The following is an 18039-nucleotide window of genomic DNA, read 5'->3' on the forward strand; positions in this document are numbered from 1 at the left end:
ACTTGAATGATATTTCATAAAACAAGATATCCAAATGGCTGATAAATATATTAAAAGATGTTCAACTTTGTTAGTCATCAAGAAAATTAAAATTAAAAACAAAAGCATTCCACAATATACCCAATAAAATGGCTAAATGTAAAAGACAGACAATACCAAGCATTGATAAGGATGTAGAAAAAACATTAGTCTCAGACATGACTGGTGGGAGCATAAAATGATTTTGGACTTTGGAAAATGACTTTGGAAAACTGGCAGTGGCTATTAAAGCAGAACTTACATATGTTCTGTGACTCAGCAATTCCACTTCTAGATAACTCAATATATATCCATATGAATTCATATATTCTTCAAAAAACTGTTCAAGAACGTTCCTAGTAGCACTGTTCATAATAGTTCTCAACTGAAAATCTAACCATCCACCAATAAGGGAATGGATAAATACACTATGGCATATTAATTGACAAAATACTATACAACACTGAGAATAAACAAAATATGACTACATAAAGTAACATAAACAAATTTTATTAACCAATATTAAGCATAAGAAGTCACATATTAAAAAAAGTACATACACATACGTATAAAGCCCCCCAAACAAGCAAAACTTAATCATGGTGTTAGAAGTCAGTTAGTGGTCACCCTTGGAAAGGAAGGGACTTAAAGGACCTCAGGGGGCTTTCGATGCTCATAATGTCCTATTTCTTCTTTTTTTTTTTTAAGGTTCATCCATTTATCTTAGAGAGAGAGAGGGAGAGAGTGTGCACATGTGTGTGTGCTGGGGGAGGGGAAGAAGAAGAGAAGCAGACCCCCCACTGAGCGAGGAGCACCAAGCCCAACATGGGGGCTCAGTCTCATGACCCTGAGATCACAACCTGAGCCAAAATCAAGAGTCAGATGCCCAACCAACTGAGCCACCCAGGTGCCCCATGTCCTATTTCTACATCTAGGTTCTGGTTTCCTGGGTGTGTTCACATGGTGGAGACTTTTTTTATTCAATAAAAACAGAAAATTTTTCAATGAAAACTTTACTTAAAATAAAAGTATTTCCAGACCATTCAGGAGCCTAAGGAAGTGGGAGATGAGGATTTTAAAAATTAAGCTATGAAATGTTAAAGTCAGCTACCACAACGTACTTTCTCTCTCTGACCTGGCTCTCTCTACCCCAGCTAAGGCAGTTACTTTTGGTTGTTATCTTATCCACAAGCATCCTTGCAAGTAGTGAAAGCTAGTCTTCGTTTCCCCATTGGATGCACAGGAGGATACTAGCCCTGAGCAAGTCAATGACTAGATTAAAGCCTCACAGCTTAGGGGTAGATGCAGTACCAAAAACTGGTCCCCTAATTTCTGCTCCGAGCTTTGTGAACCAGGACCTGCTACTCCTGTGAGCCAGGCCACCTGACCACTCTGAGGCTAGGCTCTAAGCCATGAATGCCTTCACTAGGGTCCAGTGAGTTTTTCTCTGTGTCCTTAATTTATAATGATGGCAAAGAGGGGGATGGCCTCCTAATTTATTTCAGTTGAACAGACTTAAAGTGGATATCCAGTCAGTTATCACTGCATACACTTCCCCAGAAGCAAATGTCAAGTAGTGCAGGTACAGAACATAAAAAGACAATTTTAAATAACCACTTTTCTCCCTTCTAAAAGCCCAATTACTGACTATTAAATGAGGCCTGATGGCACTTGAGAGCAGAGTAAACCAAGGGAAGAGTAAAACACATTAACACCTGGGATCCCATCTGCAAGGACTCTTTCTAAACAAGTGAAAAGAGTCACACTTCTCAACCTTTCATCTTTTAAACAAGATTCAAATTGTGATTTAGAATGTTTTGAATTTAGTACCTTTGCTTCAAGCTGATTCTTTTTAAAAACACCTGAATATAAAAAAAGAATCCGTTGGGGCGCCTGGGTTGCACAGCGGTTAAGCGTCTGCCGTCGGCTCAGGGCGTGATCCCGGCGATATGGGATCGAGCCCCACATCAGGCTCCTCTGCTGTGAGCCTGCTTCTTCCTCTCCCACTCCCCCTACTTGTGTTCCCTCTCTCGCTGGCTGTCTCTATCTCTGTCGAATAAATAAATAAAATCTTTAAAAAAAATAATAAAAATAAATAAAGAAAGAAAGAAAGAATCTGTAAGCAAGGGTTTGGGGAACAGATGGAGACAGAACTGGTGGCTATCTAGCAGGCAATTTATGGCTGAATCCTGCCTTGTGGGGGCCATTAGAGGGGCTTATGGAACTGTCCACCCTCTGCCACACTCCATTTTTCTTCTTTTTCCTCAAGATAGCTGTGTTATGAACAACACACAGACCTCCAAGGGATAGAGGGACTACTTTGGCCCCCAGGCCCAGCTACACAGGTAGTTAAGTTGGATACCTCTAACTTTACAGTTCTTTCCAATTTCCTCTCCAAAATCTGAATAAATCTTCCCTACCCAGCTTGTATCCAAGTCAGTTTCTCTCAAATCATAATCTATTTCTTTGTGTATATTTTCCTCTCTAAATTGTATTCTTTTTTTTATTCTAATCAAAGATGATACCCTGGGCCCTTCCCCTCACCCCCCATCTGATATTTTGGTTCCTATTTTTTTTTATTTTATTTAATTAATTAATTTATCTATTTATTTATTTGACAGAGAGAGAGAGAGACAGCCAGTGAGAGAGGGAACACAAGCAGGGGGAGTGGGAGAGGAAGAAGCAGGCTCCCAGCGGAGAAGGGAGCCCGATGCGGAGCTCAATCCCAGTACCCTGGGATCACGCCCTGAGCCGAAGGCAGACGCCTAACGACTGAGCCACCCAGGCGCCCCTGGTTCCTATTTTCTATTTCTCTTTCATAAGAACTCTTCTTTCTTTTGGACCAGTATCGTGGCTCTGGTTCTTTAGCTGTTTTGTCCAACTCTGAACATTTGGCTTCTTTGCTTCCTGGTGCCGGCCTGTAATGGCACCTTTGTTAGAATGCTTACCTATATGCAGAAGTGCTTGGAATAAAGAAACATTCATGGTAAAACCAAGAGATGGCAAGTTTTATGTTATTTTAACTTTTGAGATTCCTCTACACCGTCTTGAAGAAACAGAAACAGACCTTTTTCCAGAAAGATTGCATTCTAACCCAGGCCCACTTACACAAAATGGAGGGTTACTGCACTCGATAGTAAAACAGCCAATTAAAAGTAATTGTCTCAATCTGGGTTATACATTTCCTTATATTGTTGAATTTTCAGAGCTCCAACTCTCGTATGTAGCTTCCTAGACCACAGATCTGCCTTTCAAAGCCTTAACCTGACAGATACTGAAACCAAATAGTTCAACCTACAATTTACTTCTTTTGAGGTAAGGGTTGATCTTCTTTCTACATCTGCCTGACAGGATGTTTGAATGACCAAATCAAAAGACTATAGTCCTCCACCCCCCCCACCCTGGAATTCCTGGTAATTACCTTTGCTTGGGGCCTTTCTGCTGAGGATTGTGCCCAAAGTGAAGCCATCGGTGTTAGTGTCCGGATCCTTAGTGAGATCCCGGTGGTTTAAGCAGAAGAGAGGCAGATACGCTCCTTACCTTCAACGTGAGTCAGAGTCTTTTCCCTTATTTTCAGAGCAGTTTGGCCAAAGTAACTATCTCATTCTCAGGGCTCAGCTTGGTTGGGAGATTTGTAACTTCATGCTTCCAGGGTATGGTTCCATTAGTCCCTGGACTTGCTCTTCATATTGTCTGTGTTTTCGGCTCATTGTAACATGGCTGCTCCCTCCATGAAGGTTCTTCTTTCCTACATGTATCTCAGTTGAGCTCCGAGTTCTGACACAGTGAAAGGTAGAAATCTGAAGCCTTCTCTTCTCTGGTACCATCTCACCTGTCTACAAGGCGTGCTGGTGACCAGCTGCTTTTACAATAATTTAGGTGCTTAGATATTTTTTTAAAATTCTGCACCCAAATAAGAAACTGTGATTCCAAAACTCCAATTAGTGAAATGTGTCAGGCAAAAATCATCTAGGCACCAAGGACTTGGGAAAATTTTTACTATAGAAGAAACAAACAAACAAAAAATAGAAGATGAAAAGGAGGAAGGAAAGAGAAGGAGGAAGGAGGAGGAGAAGAGAAGAAATTGAACCTACATATACACTAGGCATAGATATCGTACTATACCAAAAACACCCGCTGAGAAAGAGAAAGAAGAGATTTCTTCTTCCCACACTGGGGCTCACCTCTCACTATACAGGGCCCTGTCCCAGGAGTCGTCAGTAGCAGCTCTCTGTGGTCAATAACAGATAACTCCAGATCAAAAGAAGGGTTCTGAAATCAAGATGTTTTTAGATCAATGACTCTCCAAGTGAATCCAGGGATCTCTGGTGGGTCTGCAAAGACTCTTCCAATCGTTTTGTGGGCTGGGTCAAAATGCAAGGCTTAGAAGAGTGTTGGGTGTTTTTTTCCCCCTTTGAAACATATTTTCCACTGCGGATTTCAATCAAAACTTAAATGCCCCAAAACAAGCATGTTTAAAGGGAGCTACAAATAATTGACAGGAATTCAGCAAAAACACCTCAAAAATGTTTTCTTTTGTTTGTTTGCTGGCTTATTTATTTAATCTACTAAACAGGTAAGACTCTTTTGTCCTGCTCAAGTAGTCTAAGGACTAAAACTCTTAAGACTCACCAGTCCAGATGAAAAGGTGAACCTCTTTTTGAGGGGAGGAAAGTCAGGTCCTTTCTTCCCTGTTTCTCATTTCCCAGTGTCATTTACTTCCTGATCCTCTCTCAGCACTGCTTTTTAGTTCAATGCCCACATCCCTGAAGTCAGAAGCAGCCACTGCCAGGAAGAACCCTTTTCTGCTGCCACAGCTGTCTTCACTCAGGTTTCTCTTCCAGGGAGCAGGAGCTCAGGTGTGGGGCGAAAGGGATGTCAACTGAGGCTGTAGCTTAGCAAGTTCTGTTTTTCTTCATCCTAGCCCCACAGCAAAAGTTAACCCCAATAGAGCCTGGACTGCTGGAGAGGACTTTTCGAATTACCTAACAACCCAGTTATTAGCCATAAAGCATGACAAAGCTACCGGGCCATGAGATCAAATTTAGTACTTATGGCTAGGTCTGCCTTTTCCTCTCTAACAGAGCAACGTGCACATTCAGCTATTTGTTGGACCAATTTGCACAGCCAGAAGGGTTTCAAAACAGGCTGCCTACCCCATAAGTAAATGGTGTGGAAGCTGTAAATTGGAATGGACTTGGAGACATAATTGGATTTTGCTGAAGTATGTGCAATATTATTTACCTATCTGTATAATTCCTTCATGTGTACAAAGTGCTCTCTGATAATTTATATGGCACCGTGAATTACCTAGACTCTGTTAGCCCTCTTACCCCTTTGGTGCAGACCCACCCAAGAATAAAGGAAATGATGTTCTTCCCACCTCGCTTGATAAAGTGAAAACAACTTGTTCACTCTTTAAACGTGATGGGGGGGGAGGGGGGAAGAAAGAAGGAAAAAGAAAAAAAAAAAAAACAACCCCAACATCTGGATGGAATTTATTACATACCTCTCTGCAACCCTCTGGCTCTTCAATGTCTCGGCTAATGATTTTCTCTTCCAAAGTCTGCAGAGACTCAATGACTCAGCCTGCCAGGAAGTGATACTGTGCTGCCAGTTACCACAAGTTAGTTTAAATAGGTTCTCAAGATGCTGTAGCTGTGACCAAATCCCTGTCAGGGGGAGGTGGGGCAGCACATGCCATGTGAGCATGCTCACATATTTCTGTGTGGATACCCAGTGGGAGGAGTATTTGCCACTTCTGGAGAAACTGGAGGTTCTCTACTATATTGTGTGGTGTCCCAGCCCTAGAATATGACTTATGGAGGCAAAGGCTACAAACATGTTCATGTCTTGAGGAGAAGATCTATGTTTGATTCCAGTTATGGCTAATGTTTCTGGATCTCTAAGGTATAGCAGAAAGAGGACCAAAATGTTAGAAGACCTGGTTTCAGCTCTGCCACTCACAAGCCTTGGGATTTTAAGCTAATTTATCTGCTTTTTCTGAGTTTCAGCTTCTTTATCAGTAATGTGGGTAAATATTATCCTCAATGGAGGTACGGGGGAATGAACTGAGATAATGGTATGTAATGTGATCGTGGGGCTCCATGCACATGAACAGCATATTACCCTGGGGGAGTATATTGTGGCAAAGGAGAACTCTGCCTTGAAAAAGGAAGACCCCACAATTACAATAGGAACCAGGAAGGAGTCCAATGACTGCCAAATACTCCAGTCTTAATGCAACTTTTTGGAGGATATTTGCTCTTAAGGCGGAATGGAAAAGGCACTGAACAGGAAGTTAGGAAATTGGTGTTCTAGTCCTGATTCTGGTAACAGAGCGAGATAAATGTGGGCAAGCCATTTAATCTGTTTGTGTCTGTTTCCTCACCTATATATAATTGCGACAGTCATGCTTTCCTTTTCCAAAGCATAGTATAATTGTGAAGCTTAAATAAGATGGGGTCTATACAAGAAAATATAAAACATATAAAAATACAAATATAACTTACATGAGTCAAAAACTTCAAAAGAATCCTGCCAACCCAGCAGTGTGTAATATGCCCTGGCAAGCTTGTCTGAAACTTAATTTAATCCTATTTTTGTGGCTGACCAGAATATAACTGGCAATGCTCTCACTGAACTCACCCAAATAGCCAGTGCCTTGGGTTCTGTGTGTAGTCCGTGAAGAGCAATGAGAAATAATACTAGGAGATGAACAAAGGCTTGGCTCCAGCTATTCTAAGTCTCCTGTGAGTGCATGTTTGAACTTTTTAAGCCATGTCGTTGATGGCTAGTATTGAGGGGCATGTTTGAAGCCCAATGGCTTCAGGAGCTAGCTCTCTGCTTTGACCTTAAAATACAGTGGAGCAAGTCAAGAGATCTGGCAAGCAGGGAAAGGGTTAACCTTGCAACTTTTAGAAGCTTAAGACAAAGTCCTACCCTCAAATCACTCATCACTCAGAACCTTGTAAACACTGACTTTCAACAGCAGCCCAGAAGGAAAACCATCCTGTTTATCGGATTTTTTGTTTCCCTTCTCATCCAAGAAAATAGTGGTAGAAGAAAGTTAGGAAAACCCATTATTTATCTTATTTTTTGCTTCTGCTTTTTCTTCCACGACCCAGCATATTGCAGATCTGCCCTGGGTGAAGAGATTATGGGAGAGGCTTATGGAACAGGCTATCAATTCTAAGGCACTGAGAGTCTACCCCTTTCTTATATCAAAGGGCTATCTGGAATGTTCCTCAATCTATGGGTCAGCCTGGGCCCTAAGGCAAAGGCATCTGCCCCAAACTCTTCTGCATGCACATGGGGACATATGAACATAGATCTTTGCCCACAAATGCTGCTCTTTGCATGGAGCCACTGAAGCTGTGGGTTCGGTGGGGAGTAGGGAGGTAGTGGGTGAACACTGAGAATTAGAATTCAACCTTTCCTCAGGTGCCCTGGTCTTGGTATGCAAAGGAAAAGCCACTGCTAGTACCCCAGTTCCAAGCATGCATCATCTCCTCCCCAGTTTGTCCATAAATAATCCCTGCTCGCATATCAGTAAGGACAGGAACCCACTGGAACTAACATAAGCCTTTACATTTAAAGTCCCAAGCAGGGGCGCCTGGGTGGCACAGCGGTTAAGCGTCTGCCTTCGGCTCAGGGCGTGATCCCGGCGTTATGGGATCGAGCCCCACATCAGGCTCTTCCGCTATGAGCCTGCTTCTTCCTCTCCCACTCCCCCTGCTTGTGTTCCCTCTCTCGCTGGCTGTCTCTATCTCTATCGAATAAATAAATAAAATCTTTAAAAAATAAAAAATAAAAAAAAAAATAAATAAAGTCCCAAGCAGATCCAAATCCAGGCTCACCACACTGGGTCCATATAGTCTACCCTTGTAGAGGGGTTATTAGCATGAATTTCTTTTTTTTTTTTTTTGAGATTTTATTTATTTATTATTTGAGAGAGAGAGAGATTGAGAGAATGAGTAGGAGGAGGGAGAGAGGGAGAAGCAGACTCCCTGAGGGGCAGGGAGCCTGATGTGGGACTTGATCACAGGACCCCGGGATCTTGACCTGAGCCGAAGGCAGACGCTTAACCGCCTGAGCCACCCAGGTGCCCATGAATTTCTTTTTAATTCTTGTGGATTCTCCCTCAGGAGCAGCTTGGAAAAATCTAAGACCTCCTCTTAGAGAACCTGAATCTATTTAGATACATGGTAAGCAAGCAGATAAAAGGCTGCTTCTTAAATATTTTTAAGATGTGGGATATGTCAGTTCATTAGAGACAAGAGCAAATAGGGACAGTTTCCATTGGGGGGCATCTGGTCAGGAGGCTTTTAGGGAATCCTGATCTTCTAGGGAGTAGTAGTCCCATTCTTCTGGACTTTATAATTTGAACTTCCACCAGTCTGGGACTGACGAGAGTCCGAGTGGGCCAGAAGTCCAAGGACAGGAGGCCCCTTGGCAGGAGGGCTATACTTTTGAGTATTGGGCTGCCAGGATTAGGGTAGGTGCCTCCTCCTCACCCAAAAAGCTTGTCCCTGGGGCGCCTGGGTGGCTCAGTCGTTAAGCGTCTGCCTTCGGCTCAGGGCATGATCCTGGAGTTCTGGGATCGAGCCCCACGTCAGGCTCTTCCACTGGGAGCCTGCTTCTTTATCTCCCATTCCTCCTGCTTGTGTTCCCTCTCTCACTGGCTGTCTCTCTCTCTGTCAAATGAATAAATAAAATCCTTAAAAAAAAAAAAAAAAAGCTTGTCCCTTGGCTGGCCCGCCTTCCTCTAGTTTTTCAGGCCCTGTGATCTTTACCGCAAAGCAAATCATATGGTTTTGATTCTGGCTTCTGACTTACTAAGAGCATTTCATGTCTCTGGTGGCAGGAAGCCCTTTGGCCTCTTTAAGCATCTGCTCTGGCATCTAAGAGAGGATGCCAGTTCTTTTGGACTCTCTCACCAGCTGGGCATAAAAGCCCAATGGAGGGGGGCGCCTGGGTGGCGCAGTCGTTAAGCGTCTGCCTTCGGCTCAGGGCGTGATCCCGGCGTTCTGGGATCGAGTCCCACATCGGGCTCCTCCACTGGGAGCCTGCTTCTTCCTCTCCCACTCCCCTGCTGTGTTCCCTCTCTCGCTGGCTGTCTCTCTATCACATAAATAAATAAAATCTTTAAAAAAAAAAAAAAGCCCAATGGAGGGTAACATGCAGTGTGGAGGAGCGGTACCCAGAATAGCTGTAGGGTTGGGGAGACATTCCTGGGATTCAAAGAGGTGGACTCCAAGTTTAGCCACCTTTGGGTGTCTGTCCAGGGAACTGACTTTTCCTCCCAGATTTCCATCTGTGTCTTCTGGTGAAATGATTTAGCTTAGTGAGAAAGGCATTTCCAAAGCTGAGATTGGGGGTGCTGGGTAGCTCAGTTGGTTAGGCATCTGCCTTAGGCTCAGGTCATGATCTCGGGGTCCTGGAATCGAGCCCTGCATCAGGCTCTTGGCTCAGTGGTGAGTCTGCTTCTCCCTCTCCCTCTGTGATATCTCTCGCTTTCATTTCCTCTCAAATAAGTAAATAAATAAAATCTTTAAAAAAAGGTGAGATAGGCCAAAAGTTGGGCCTCTTGCATCAAACAGTTAGCCAAGTTATGAGTGCAAAGGAAAAGTTCTTGAAGGAAATTAAAAGTGCTATTTCAGTGAACACACAAATGATACAAAAGCAAAGCAGCCTTATTGTTGATATGGAGCCTGTTTTAGTGGTCTGGATAGAGGATCAAACCAACTACAACATTCCCTTAAGCCGAAGCCTAAGCCACAGCAAGGCTCTGACTCTCTTCTTAAATATTTTAAGCAAAATTAAGCAGCAAAAGAAAAGTTCAAAGCGAGTAGAGGTTTGTTCAAAATGTTTAAGGAAAACAGGTGTTTCTTCATAACATAAAAGTGCAAGGTTTAGCAGCAAGTGCTAATGTAGAAGCTGCAGGAAGTTACCCAGGGGATCTGGCTAAGATAATTTACGAAGGTGGCTACAGTGAACAACAGATTTTACATGAAACCGTCTTGTATTAGAAGAAGATGCCATCTAGGAATTTCACAGCTAGAGAGAAGTTAATGCCTGGCTGCAAAGCTTCAAAAGACAGACTGACTTTTGTGCTGGGGGCTAATGAGGCTGGTGACTTTAAGTTGAAGCCAGTGCTCACTGATCATTCAAAAAATCCCGGGGCCCTTAAGAATTATGCTAAATTGGGACACCTGGGTGGCTCAGTCAGTTAAGTGTTTGCCTTCAGCTCAGGTCATGATCCCCGGGTCCTGGGATCAAGCCCCACAGTGGGCTCCCTGCTCAGCAGGGAGCCTACTTTTCCCTCTGCCTGACACTCTGCCTACTTGTGCTCCCTTTCTCTGGGTCAAATAAACAGCATCTTTAAAAAAAAAAGAATTATGCTAAATTTACTCTGCCTGTGCTCTATAAACAGAACAACAAACCTGGATGACAGCACATCTGTTTACAAGATTTATTGAATATTTAAAGCCCACTGTTGAGACGTACTGCTCAGAAAAAAGATTCCTTTCAAAATATTATTGCTCGTTGACAATGCACCTGATCACCCAGGAGCTCTGATGGAGATATACGAGATTAATGTTGTTTTCATGCCTGCTAACACAGCATCCTTCTGTAGCCCATGGATCAAGGACTAATTTTGACTTTCAAGTCTTATTATTTAAAAAATACATTTCATAAGACTGTAACTGCTATAGGGGTGCCTGGGTGGCTCAGTCGTTAAGCGTCTGCCTTCGGCTCAGGTCATGATCCCAGTGTTCTGGGATCTAGCCCCGCATCGGGCTCCCTGCTCAGTGGAAAGCCTGCTTCTCCCTCTCCCACTGCCCCTGCTTGTGTTCCCTTGTCGCTGCTTCTCTCTCTGTCAAATAAATAAATAAAATCTTAAAAAACAAAAAAAGACTGTAACTGCTATAGATAGTGATTCCTCTGCTCTGATAGATCTAGGAAAATTAATAACCTTCTGGAAAGGATTAAACATTTTAGATGCTATTAAGAACATTTGTGATTCATGGGAAGAGGTCACAATATCAACATTAACAGGGGATTGAAAGAAGTTGGCTCCAACCTTCTGGTTTGAGGGTTCAAGACTTCAGCGGAGGAAGTAACTGCAGATGTGGTGGAAATAGCAAGAGAACAAGAAGTGGAGCTGAAGGCGTGACTGGATTGCTGCAACCCCGTGATGACTTACATGCATGAGGAGTTGCTTCTCACAGATGAGTAAAGAAAGAGGTAACTTGAGATGGAAACTACTCCTGGTAAAGACGATGTGAAAATTGTTGAAATGATGACAAGGAATTTAGAATATCACATGAACTTAGTTGATAAAGCAGTGGCAGGGTTTGAGAGGATTGACTCCAGTTTTGAAAGAAGTTCAGCTGTGGGTAAAATGCTATCAAACAGCATTGCACACTACAAAGAAATTGTTTGTGAAAGGAAGAGTCAATTGTTGTAGCAAACTTCATTGTTGTCTTACTTTAAGAAACTGCCACTATCACCGCAACCTTCAGCAATCACCACCCTGAGTGAGGAGCCATCAACACCGAGGCAAGACACCCCCACCGGCAAAAAGATCAGGACTAACCAAAAGCATAGATGAGGGTTAGCATTCTTTTAGCAACAAAATGTCTTTTAATTAATGTATGTACATTTTTTTAGACATAACGCACACTTAATAGATTGCAGTATAGTTATGTTACACTATGGCTGAAGCCAAAAAATTCATTTGACTTGCTCTGAGATACTCATTTACCATGGTAGGCTGGAACCGAAACTTCAGTATCCCCACGGTATACCTCTGTCTTGTTTGTTTACTTGTTTTGGTCTGAGTTATACAACTGTAATGTAAGCTCCATGAAAATACCCCATCTCTCTTGTCCACTGTTGCATCTTCAGTGCCTAGAATAGTCCTGCAGAGCAAAGGATGTCCAATCAATACGTGCTGAACAATGGAATAAATGAGTGGAGTGTTAGGATTGGGAGAACTAGCCAAGGAAAGCTAAGTAAAATTGCAATGGTATGCATATGGCTAGAAAGAACAGGAATGATCAGGAGAGGAAATGGGACCAGTAACCAATCTTCTGAGAAGGGGAAGTAGAAAGTGAAAATAAAAGAACAACCACATTTTGTCTGATGCCTTCCAGCTTTCATCATAGTCAACAAACCTTTGTTAAGTACTTCCTGTGTGCTAAGAGCTGCGGATACAAAGGTGAATGAACTCATAGGTTGAAGAGGATGAGGAGAGGAAGTAAAATCAGGAGTTGCTCTTCCTTGAGTTCTCAAGACATTTCCTTGAAATCACTGCCTGATAAAGAGACACAGAAGAAACAGCTACATAAAAATGGGACAGAGTCTATTAGGAGGGTTATGGAATTCAGTAAGGGGAACATTCAGGGGAAACTACAGAGGAGATGGCATATGGTTTGGACCTTGAAGATAAGTAACGAATTCATCAGACAGAGAGAAGAAGGGTATTCCAGGCAAGGAAACAGCACGAACAAAGGTGTGGAGGCGTCAAAGTACTTGTTGTGCCTGGAAAACAGCAGGCAGACCAAATTGTTCCCTGAGATGAGAACAGAGTGTACATAGTGAAATGACTAGAGATAAGGCTAGAAACATGGATGAAACGGTGAAGGGCTGGTCTTATTATGGGCCATGCTAAAGAACGTGGATTTAGTCATATCAGAACAATGTAGATTCTGTAGTGATCTTACATGACCCCTGATGAGTACTGATATGTTAGCAAGTTCTCTCCATCTATGACAAAAATCAATCAAAGGACTCTTGATTAATGCCCAGGGGTCTCAATGCACCTCACAGGGGTAGTTTCAATATAGTCCAGCTGAGGGTCTCGGAGAAGTGCTAGGCTAGGATACTGGGCCTCCAACTCTGACTCGAGGTCAGGGTGAGATGACTGTGTTCTACCAAGGGTCTCACACATAGCCAGGCCCAGGCTACTCCCCACCTCCCTCGAACTACAAGGGCTCCAGGTAGCTAAGGCAGGAGCAGCTGCCAATGGACAGACTAGGGTGAGATAAGCAAGATATTCGCCTGGCTGGCTCAGTTGGTGGAACACATGACTCTTGATCTCAGGGTTATGAGTTTGAGCCCCACACTGGGTGTAGAGACACACTGGGTGTAGAGATTACTTAAAAATAAGAAATCTTTAAAATTTAAAAGGGTGCCAAAAATCTTAGTAATCAAAATAACAATATTTTAATGAATTATTAAGATAAAAATTTATGCAAAAGAAATCAATGATGGGGGGCTCTCTTCTATTATTCCATTATCCAGCTCATAAAATCAAGGGTTAGATGTGATCTTGGCGTAATTCTCTCATGGGTTCTTCAAACTCCTTCCTCAGATCAGGAAATGAGAAGGCCTAAAAGACCACCTCCCAGGAATTGAAACCTGGGAGTACCAGCGCCACCCTCCCCAGTTAATCTGGGACCTAGCAGAAGATGGCAGAGCCATCTGCGGCTTACTTCCAATCTGAAGCACTCCTCAGTCTGCGGCTGGTATAGTATCCGGATCGATCTCCACCTACAGTTTGACCTACTGCCTCTTCCTTGGAGATTCCCCACATTCTGGGAACAAGGTATGAGATAGGCTGTTTTTCAGTGTTTGACAGGCTAACTGCTTGAGGAATTAATGGTCTTATTTTCTGTGATATCACCCATTTTTTCCTTTGTGAAAGAATGAATCATTCCTACATTTCTCTACACTCCCCATCCCAAAAGAGTGACCAGGGCCTTTTGTTCTGGAGATCAGGACTTCCCTCACCTCCGGAAAACAAACAAACAAATTCAACAGGCTTTTGCTTTTAAAATCAGCCCAGAGTCTCAGAGGTTTCAAAGCTGTTTTTACTGAGAGAAGGAAGTGCTTTTAGGATTAGAGGAGCACAGAGGAGAGAGAAATCTCCTGAGCCTAGCTCTGGTGTGAATGGTGCTAAAGGGCATGGCAGTCTTCTTGTACAGCCAGGTCCTGCTCCCATTCTCCCACAGTTCCCCTGGGATGGCAGAACCTTGAATAGGGTGGACTGTGTGCTCAGGGAGGTGAGCAAAGGCACTGCTACTTGGGAGCCTCGGTGGAAGTCTCCATGCCGCAACTAGGCTTAAGAAAAAGTCCTAGAATGGACACTTGTTTTGGGCAAAGAGTTCCAAGGGTGGCAGGCACTGATTAGAGAGTTTCCCCAAATATCTATAAGCCCCTGAAAAAGGACCAAGTTTGGATTTTATACCCATTGGTGGATGGGAGCCAAGGATATTTAACCTAGAAAACTAAAGAAATGTGATGTTTCCACCACCCATATGTCATGGAACAAAGCTTTACCTGTTAACAGTGTTTAACACCAGCCTTCACCCCTTCCTTTAAAGTATTTAGGTTTCTTGGCTCAAAAAACCTTCCAATTCGATTTGTTAACCTGCCTCTCAGGAGTTGGAGGCCAGAAATGTTCCAGGATATGTGTGTATGAGTGTGCATGCTGCTCTACGAAACATGCCTATTCCGGTCCGGTCCCTCTTTTACCAACTCAATGGGACCCTGAATCAAAGGTAGACTTGGCCAAGGACATGGGACAAGTGGGAGGAAAGGTTGCTGGGCAGAGTGGCACAAGATTGGGATTGCTCAGGACTGGGGCTCCCCAGGCTTAGCTGTGAAACCCATCTGCAAATCTGCACTGCCCCCATGTGGCCACACCAGAGCTCTGCCCCCCACTTGGTTTGGGGAGAAGAATGTGTGTCTCTCTGGAGACCCAGTCCTGTGGAAACAAGGGGAGAAGCCAAGATCTATAATCACCCAGTTGGGCACTGAAATGTCTAATAAATGTCTTTTTGCAATGTCTTTATGTAATTTTGGCATAAATATATTCAGAAAAATCAATTCAGTTCACTAGCTAAAATTTAGCTCAGGGATTTGGTGTAAGAGAACATCAGGCAACTGAAGTTTAGCTAAAAATAATTTTTCATTTCTACTATTAAAGACATTTTTAAAACCTATGAATACTTTTCTGACATTCAATCATTCAAACAATTATTGGGGACTTAGTTTATGCTATGCCCTATACTAGAAATGGAGGATATAAAGACATTGTCTCTGTCTGCAAAGAACTTACAATTCAGGAAAAGAAACCTATAAGTATAATTATAAGAGATTATAAATAACAATAATAAATGAAGTCTGTGCATTGATAGCAGCATATATAAGATATGTAAGCACCGAATGGACCAGGGGATGGGAATAATCAGGGAAGGCTTCCTTCCTCGAAAAGTGATGTGTGAGCTGGATCTTAAATGATGAACATAGTGTTATCTATGTGGGGGCAGGGGGTTGACAACAGAAGGAGACCACATTTAAGACAGAAAGGCCAGCAATAGCAAAAGATGATGAGGGAAACAAAGGTGTGGGTAGGAGGGGCCCTAAGGGTCAGAAGAAGCAGACAGGAAGGGCCTTACACATATTAGATCAAGGAGCCTGGATCAAATCCTGTAGAGTTGCTGAAGGGTTTTAAATAGGGGATACATATGGTCAGATTTAATTTTTTTGCAAATACACTAGCAGAGGTGTGGAGGGGAGACTGATGGAACACATCAGGAGACAAGGAGACCAGAGAAAATAATCTAACTTAAAGCAGAGTCATATAGGAGAAAGAAAAATAAGCACCTGAATTAGTCAGTTTGGGGAAGAAACAACGGATCTAAGGGCCTTGGATGCAAGGGGATGACGCAAAGGAAAAATTAAGGAACGCTCTCCAGTGTCTAGCTCAGGTGACTATGTGGCTGATGGAATTACCAATTAGATGCTAAATTCCAAAGGAAGAGCAGGGCTTAGTGAGGAAGGAGTTGAGTTCTGTTTGCTCTAATGTATCTCTGGGATACACTGAGATAGAGATATCTAGGAATCTGTTAGGAATAAAAGCTAAAGTTTTTGGGAGAGATATAAGCTAGACATGTGGATTTTGGGCAGTATTTGCATACAGATCATAACTAAAACCAGGGGAACAGATGAAATTGCCCAAGGAGAACAGGAATAAAGGACAGAGATCCAAGGACTAAACTCTGGGTAAGGAAATCTTTGGTAGTACTGTCTTATACATTTTTTCTGGGGCTTTGGAGTTTACTAACTGCTTTCATATCTATATCTTACTCAGTTCTCATCTGGGGAGTTCTGTAAAGCAACTGGTAAAGTCAGGGGTGATTGTAACGATGCCAAGGCTGCAATAGATTCAATCCATCGGATGCACAGGATGTGGGACCTAGCACTTGCCCCCACCCCACACTGTGTCACAGAGGAAATTCCCAGCTATTGACTCAAAGCTCTGGGTTAACATGACAGAATAGGACCCTAAAGGGACTTAAAACTCTTGCCTAGACTCCTAGTTAAGAGCAAAGCCGGCCTGTGACTTTGGGTTAGAAAGGCTGTGGAGGGACAGTGGCAGAGCTGACAGAAGCTCTATAGGCAGCTTGTCTCCGGAAGCTGAGGTAGTCTGTCTGCTTCTATTTGTCCTAAAGGCAGCAGTCCACCAGCCCCAGCTAAGGAAGGGCTGCTGGCTACGGGAGAGGACAATTTATATCATATCAGTTCATTTGTCATAAAAAGAATATAATCCTAGGAAAGAAAATGAATAAAGCAGTGTCATTAAATTCTAAATAGCTACTGTTGCCAGATTAAAACAAAAACAAACAAAAACAAAAACAAAAAACTCCTGGCCTGAGGCCTGTTTTTTTGGTTGAAAAAGAGATTAATAAGTGTAGGATTATGTTCATGACATATTAGGCCCAAATGAGAATTTCTTACACATGTAATCCAGGCTTGAAAGAGGACTGCAAAGGGAATTACTTTCTCATGATATTATTGTTATTTTATGCTTGTCCATTTACCACCTAAAATCATGTCCTGTATAACTCAATGTCATCTCATGTACTATCACTGGTACATGCCCTAAACTTTTGGAAACAAGGTTTTGATGCATGAGAACAAATCAGGCATGGGCTGTGGGAGTTAAAACTGGGGCTACTAGATACTAGAAGTAAATCAACAAAACCAGACAGAGGATCCTCAAAGGCCAACTCCACTTCCTTTACAAGTCTGTGTAAACCCTTTTACAACATTTTGTAAATTTTGTAAGATTTACATCGTCTTTTTGCGTCGTCTCTGGCACCTAGGATAGGATGGCATCCATAATAGTTGAAATAGTTTTCAACAGATACCTGGAGCTGACTGACTGAATAAAATGGTATTATTAGAACAAAGTGGTATTATTATTATAGGACCCTAGGAGCCCAAGAGGAAAACAGGTTTTCTGAAAAGTACTCTCTTATCTCCCACCTCCAACCGATACAGGCTCAGCCTAAAGTCTAAGCAAGGTATGGAAATGCCATAAACCAGCAATGTAGAATCAGTTCTAAGGACTAAAGCTTGAAAAGAATAATTCTTTCTCCTCTTTGGAACTTGGAGACCTGGGTTTTGATAAATAACTTTCTTTACTCTTTCAATGGTCCTGTCCCATTTTCAAGTGGTGAAACAACTTCAAAGTAGGTTCCCTTGCATAATGAAGTTTTCCAGGTGTGTCTTGCATTTAAATCATCAAGGAACACCCCTTATCTGCCATACATAGCGGTCTGGTACCCTAAGTTTATATCCATTCAAGTATATTTTCTTGATTTTGCACAGATAACATGAGTGATGGAAGGATAAAATCTGTAACTATTATTTATAAAATAAAATATCTGAGTCTCTCAAAGTCAGTTTAGGAAATTCCAAGGCCATCCTAAGAGAAAAGTGAAAACACCATCATTAGACCCTCAGCCCTGAGGAAGTTCACCTTAAAGTTCTTAGGCCTGTAGACAGAGATGAAGCCAACAGACAAACCTTACATTCTTTGTCCTAGTCTGGAGCAGGGAATTTACTTTTCTTCTGAAAAGGGACTTTAGATGCCAAAGGAAAACAAAGATTAAAAATAAATTCCTCTCTTGGGGTGACTGTGTGGCTCAGTCATTAAGTGTC

At 42.6% G+C, this 18039-nt stretch overlaps 1 protein-coding gene across 4 annotated transcripts in view; it reads right to left on the minus strand.

The window, feature by feature from the left end:
* ASIP (agouti signaling protein) overlaps positions 1–18039 on the minus strand; it is a 117045-nt gene that overhangs the window by 51784 nt on the left and 47222 nt on the right. The window contains exons 1-2 of one of the 4 annotated variants that reach the window (XM_045806599.2): positions 5528–5643; positions 4203–4290 (exon numbers count right to left, since the gene is read on the minus strand). The exons of 2 other annotated variants lie outside the window; for them this stretch is intronic. The gene's annotated coding sequence lies outside the window, so the exon portion shown is untranslated. Of the gene's footprint in view, positions 1–4202; positions 4291–5527; positions 5644–18039 lie in introns of those variants that run through there. One more of the 4 variants, XM_087853650.1, reaches the window with a different exon arrangement.

This window comes from Ursus americanus, chromosome 22 (assembly GCF_024610735.1).
Source record: "Ursus americanus isolate L20-20 chromosome 22, mUrsAme1.1.p, whole genome shotgun sequence".
NCBI lineage: Eukaryota > Metazoa > Chordata > Mammalia > Carnivora > Ursidae > Ursus > Ursus americanus.